The sequence below is a fragment of the Bos taurus genome, chromosome 3 (assembly GCF_002263795.3).
Source record: "Bos taurus isolate L1 Dominette 01449 registration number 42190680 breed Hereford chromosome 3, ARS-UCD2.0, whole genome shotgun sequence".
In the NCBI taxonomy this organism is placed as follows: domain Eukaryota; kingdom Metazoa; phylum Chordata; class Mammalia; order Artiodactyla; family Bovidae; genus Bos; species Bos taurus.
In genome coordinates this window covers 59,037,820-59,043,819 of record NC_037330.1, presented here as the reverse complement: position 1 = coordinate 59,043,819, position 6,000 = coordinate 59,037,820, and the positions used below count along the sequence as shown (strand labels likewise).

General features: G+C 41.6%; 1 protein-coding gene across 12 annotated transcripts in view; it reads left to right on the top strand.

The window, feature by feature from the left end:
- Window positions 1-750: 750 nt before the first annotated feature.
- Window positions 751-6,000, top strand: part of DNAI3 (dynein axonemal intermediate chain 3) — a 106,790-nt gene continuing 101,540 nt past the window's right edge. For 4 of the 12 annotated variants that reach the window (XR_009493789.1, XM_059884549.1, XM_059884550.1 and 1 more), the window contains exon 1: window positions 757-944. The gene's annotated coding sequence lies outside the window, so the exon portion shown is untranslated. 12 annotated transcript variants of the gene reach the window in all.

Genomic DNA, 6,000 nt, shown 5'->3' with positions numbered 1-6,000 from the left:
ATGTTATGAATCTATAAGCTGTTGCCAAATATTTTCGTTTTAATTGGGTGTAAAATAGTAATTTAGACCAATTACAGAAATCAACTGAATTACTTTATTAAATGCCGCCAGCTTAGAAATGAGGCATTTTTAATTATTTTTCTAAAGGAGGGGAGGGCGAGTAACAGATGAACTTTACCGTATGGATCCCTTTGGAGCCATAATTATAGATAAAATGAATCTTGGTGTAGCTGAGGGATTTAATCAACTTCCCCTGGAGATTCATACTTTCATTTTGGCTCACACTCTGTACAAAAGTCGTTTTGGCAAGAATTAAATGTAAAACGTGAAAAGTTCCAGGACACCGCGAAACCCGATCGAGCCGTATTTTTTTCCTTCAGACGGAAATCTAGGCAGGTTCCAGGGAGGGCCTCAGGTCGCAGCTGGGGAGGCAGAGCAGCAGCCCTAAATCTTCACATCGTCCTTCGTTCCCTGATGCTAGAGACCTCACCCTAGAACCGTTCTCTTTTGGGTACGGCTGCTCTGCGTACGACGAAGCATGGATCAAGCCTTGCAGTCCTGGAGTTAGGCCAGGTTGCAGCTCTCTACACTTTCAAACTGCACATCTCCTTCCTTACTGGTGGGAAACTTGCGGGCCTCCCTTCGGGTCAGGTTGAGTGACGTCATCACCATAGCAACCAATCACAAATCTGCTCTGAAAGAGACCGGAGGGAGCGGGCATTGTATTGGTGAGGCCGTTTTGTCAATCTCAGCAGAGGACCAGCCTCTTTTCTCTTAGCAACGGATGCGTCAGGGTAACAGTTTGCTGGGGGAACTAGACTTTGTGTTCTTGGGACTTGCTTTTCTGAGAGAGGAGAGTCAAACTCTCATCTCCAGCTCCCGAAGGAATTTTTCTCCAGGGTATTGCGAAGAGGCTTCTTTTCCCTTCAGTTTAGCAGTATCAGGTAAGGGAAGCTCTAAGTGGGAAAGGAGGTTTTGAAAACCAGTCAGTATTTTACTCACTCTTTCAAGGGCATTAGGAACACTCGCTGTGCCAGCGATGTACCAGACATGGTGAAGACTACATAAATCTACAAAACTTTCTCTGCTTTCAAAGAACTTCCAGGCTAGCCAGGGGACAAAAATAATAATGAGAGAGCAGTTAACGACATTCTGAGAACCTTGAGGGCCGGTACCTGTACACAGGTTTTATATTCCCAGTGCTTTCACATTGCCTGGAACATAGTAGAAACCCAATAATTACTGCGTGGATGGATAGATGGATGAAAAGGAAAACAGCATGATCCTGGTATAGCAGATCAAAGAAGAAATGATTAATGTGGATTGAAGTGATTAGATGTCTTCAGGACTTAAGAAAGGGCTTTAGTAGATGGCATGAAGAAGGTAAACAGAGGAACACTAGCTCTTTGAAAGTAAGGGCCTTGTCTTCTTCCTCTGTTGACTTCCAGAACCTGATTGATGTTCAATAATTTCTCTTTCCCCACGGTGTATTCTGAATGCTGAATGCACTTACAGCAATCCTTCAGGCAGCTCTGAGTTTGAGGCTCTTGGCTTTGCAGAAGCCTGGCATAATTAACTAGGCTGCAGTGTGATTAGAAAGTATCAAGGAAAACAGGATTATATTAGCCTGAGTGAGAAAGTTGCAGAGGTTTCAGAGAGAAGGTTGAATTGAGCCTATAAGAATGAGTAAGATTTCAGCAAGCAGAGATGTGCATCATATGGAAGATGGGGGGTGGGGAGGGCAGGGCATTTTCACTCTCTGTTTAGAGAATGGATAGTAATTCTATGAGGCCAGAGTAGAACTAGAAGAATAGGTGTAGTGAGGCTGGCTGCGAAGGGGGTTAAAAGTGATGCTTACAATTTGGACTCCCTCCTGCTTTGCTGGTCTTCAGACCTCAAGTGTAAGACTGCCTCATAGTAATTTTAAAAATGCAGAGTCCCAGGCTCACCCAGATCTTCAGAATCACAGTGGGAGTCCAGGAAACTTGCATTTCAAATGAATTCTATTTCTATACTACTGGAGGAGAATTGGAGAAGGAAATGGCAACCCACTCCAGTATTCTTGCCTGGAAAATCCCATGGATGGAGGAGCCTGGTAGGCTACAGTCCATGGGGTTCCAAAGAGTCGGACATGACTGAGCGACTTCACTTTCACTGGAGGAGAATGCTCTGTGGCTGATAGAAACCCACTTTATATTCCCTAGTATACAGGGAAGTGGCTTGTTAAGATCTGCATTTTAGGCAAAACCAATACAATATTGTAAAGTAATTAGCCTCCAATTAAACAAATAAATTTATATTTTAAAAACTTACAACCTTACAAATCAATTGTGCGGAACAAATGAAATGATCAATAAAAAAGTCTCAGGAAAAAAAAAAAAGATCTGCATTTTAGAAAGAGCACTCTGAAGGCCTGCCCTGTGGGACTGTTCTGGTTGGAACAGAGGCGGGGAGTAAGTTAAATGTTCATGATCTACTTGGTCTAGTGGCAGGGTAGGGGAAGAGGAACCTGTGGACAGAAAAAAAAATTGCATGTTTATTTTGACTAACCACTAATTGAAATGCATTCATTGGTAACAAACCACAGTAGTACTCACGGGACCTGTGACTTTGTCATCAAAAGATACTATACACCTTTTCATATAATATCATGGATGTAATATTATTTATGCTCACCACTTCTTCAAAATTAAGGCAGTCATTAGAACCACTGCTAGATCTTATTTAATATATTAATAAAGAAGCACACAAATTATTATATCATAATTTTGAAAATAATTTGATAACTGTATTTCAGTATAATGTATTCCTTGCAATCCCATGTTTTTGTTTGATGCATGGGCTTCACCAGGCTGCCAAAGGGGTTTATGGCACAAGATAGGAACTCCTGATATAGGAGGACATGTTGAAGGCCTAAACCAGAGGATGCTATAGGACAGGAAAGCTTGGAATTCAGGAGATAGACCAAAGGGAGAAGTCATGAGTTAGCATCTACTTAAATAAGTAAATATCTGATCTTGGAAATAAATGGAAGTAGGTTAGAAGGGGAGAAATGAGAAGACTAACACATATTATAGAAACAGTTATCTCTGGAGGGTGGGTTGCACTTCTCCAAAGATGGCAGAAGAGCCCAGGAGAACCTTGAAGCTTAATCATCAGGATCTTGGTAGAGACTGACCAAGAAGCAGCAGTTTTTGGAGACATACTTATAAGACTCCCAAGATGTTAGTCTTGGATCTTATTCTAAATCTCTATTTTTTAACAAAAGTGAAAGTGATGGAGGCAAACGTGATGAACTTACATATACTTTGGGAAGATAAAAGAGGATAAAGAGGCTGGTGGTCATCTATATAAGGTCAGATAATTGAAGAAGTCTTAAGGAAGTAATACTTTCATAGAAAGACACTAGGTGAAGATGAAGTTCCAGTGCTACAGGTTTTCTTAGAATTAAAAATCTCGTGAATGGCTGTGAGCCACGCAGGCATACATGTAACAGATGGGAATGTGTAAACAGGTATGTGCAATACAGCAGAATAAATTGAAGAGAGGAAGCTAACAACTGTTTACATCGCTGTATTATGTCAGTTATAATTCATGTCACTTATCCCTTCATTTGCAGTTGTTACCTTCCTGAAGCTTCATAGAAAAACACAGTCCCAGGCAAATCTTTAGTTTGGAACCAAGTCATGGACAGCTCTGAATGCAATGCTCCTCATTATCAGTGGAGTACCGTCACAGGTTTTGAATGTGAACTGTTGCACAGAGCATTTACCTGGTACAGTTTTCCCTCATTATCTAGGGCAGGGTTTTTTTTTTCAGGCTTCCACATAGATACCAAAATCCAAGGGTGCTTTTATAAAATGGTGTATTATTTGCAAAACCTAAGCACATCCTCCTGTATACTTTAAATCATCTCTAAATTACTTTTAATACCTAATACAATGTAAATAATAGTTCAGTTCAGTCGTTCAGTCATGTCCAACTCTTTGCGACCCCATGAATCGCAGCACGCCAGGCCTCCCTGTCCATCACCAACTCCCGGAGTTGACTCAACTCATGTCCATTGAGTCAGTGATGCCATCCAACCATCTCATCCCCTGTCGTCCCCTTCTCCTCCTGCCCCCAATCCCTCCCAGCATTAGGGTCTTTTCCAATGAGTCAACTCTTCTTATGAGGTGGCCAAAGTATTGGAGTTCAGCTTTAGCATCAGTCCTTCCAATGAACACCCAGGGCTAATCTCCTTTAGAATGGACTGGTTGGATCTCCTTGCAGTCCAAGGGACTCTCAAGAGTCTTCTCCAACACCATAGTTCAAAAGCATCAATTCTTCAGTGCTCAGCTTTCTTTATAGTCCAACTCTCACATCCATACATGACCACTGGAAAAACCATGCTCTTGATTAGATGGACCTTTGTTGGCAAAGTAATGTCTCTGCTTTTGAATATGCTATCTAGGTTGGTCATAACTTTCCTTCCACGGAGTAAGCGTCTTTTAATTTCATGGCTGTAATCACCATCTGCAGTGATTTTGGAGCCCAGAAAAATAGTCTGACACTGTTTCCACTGTTTCCCCATCTATTTCCCATGAAGTGATGGGACCAGATGCCATGATCTTAGTTTTCTGAATGTTGAGCTTTAAGCCAACTTTTTCACTTGCCTCTTTCACTTTCATCAAGAGGCTCTTTAGTTCCTCTTCACTTTCTGCCATAAGGGTGGTGTCATCTGCATATCTGAGGTGATTGATATTTCTCCTGGCAATCTTGATTCCAGCTTGTGCTTCTTCCAGCCCAGTGTTTCTCATGATGTACTCTGCAGAGAAGTTAACTAAGCAGGGTGACAATATACAGCCTTGACGTACTCCTTTTTCTATTTGGAACCAGTCTGTTGTTCCATGTCCAGTTCTAACTGTTGCTTCCTGACCTGCATACAGGTTTCTCAAGAGGCAGGTCAGGTGTCAGAGCATGGCAAATTCAAGTTTTGCTTTTTGGAACTTTCTGGAATTTCTTTCCTCAATGTTGTTGATCTGAGTTGGGTTGAATCCAAGACTGTGGAACCCGCAGCTATGGAGGAGGGTCCACTGTACTCACTTCTTTTGTCACTCCCAATTGTCTTTTGCTGTCATTGTGGAAGGTAGAAAATGTGTCCTTTGGTACACTGGTAGCAAAAAGGCATTCTGGAATGAGTGAGTTAATTTACAAAGCAAATTGATAGTTTTAATATCAAAAATACTTAAATGGAATTCTTAAATATTTATAAGTATTATCTTTCATAAATTCTGTTTTTAAATTCAATCAGCTATGGTGGCTTTGAAAACCAATTGTAGTACAAACCTCTGGGGTAGACATAATCTTTATTTTAGGTATTTAGCAGAATATCTCTTCTGCTACTCTTAATCATGATGAATTTACTTCCGTTGGGAACAGGAAAAATATGGTGAGCATTTCAGAGTAATTTTAGTAAGGTGATATCTGTATTGAAAGTTTTTCATGACCTTGAAGTAGTCAATTTAATGAGAGAATTTTGGAAAATATAATATAGCACATTCACTACACAAAATATGCTGTTAGTTTTATGAAAAAATTTAGTAAGACCTGCTGTAATTTACAGAGAAGGTAATCGCACCCCACTCCAGTACTCTTGCCTGGAGAATCCCATGAACGGAGGAGCCTGGAGGGCTGCAGTCCATGGGGTCGCTAAGAGTCAGACACGACTGAGTGACTTCACTTTCACGCATTGGAGAAGGAAACAGCAACCCACTCCAGTGTTCTTGCCTGGAGAATCCCAGGGACGGGGGAGCCTGGTGGGCTGCCGTCTGTGGGGTCACACAGAGTTGGACACGACTGAAGTGACTTAGCAGCAGCAGCAGCTGTAATTTAGGGCTTCCCAGGTGGCTCAGTGGTAAAGAACCCACCTGCCAATGCAGGAGATACAAGAGACCAGTATTCCCTTTCCTACCAAGGACGCAAGGGATCAACAGACTAGCTAAAAAATGTTTCCTAAGG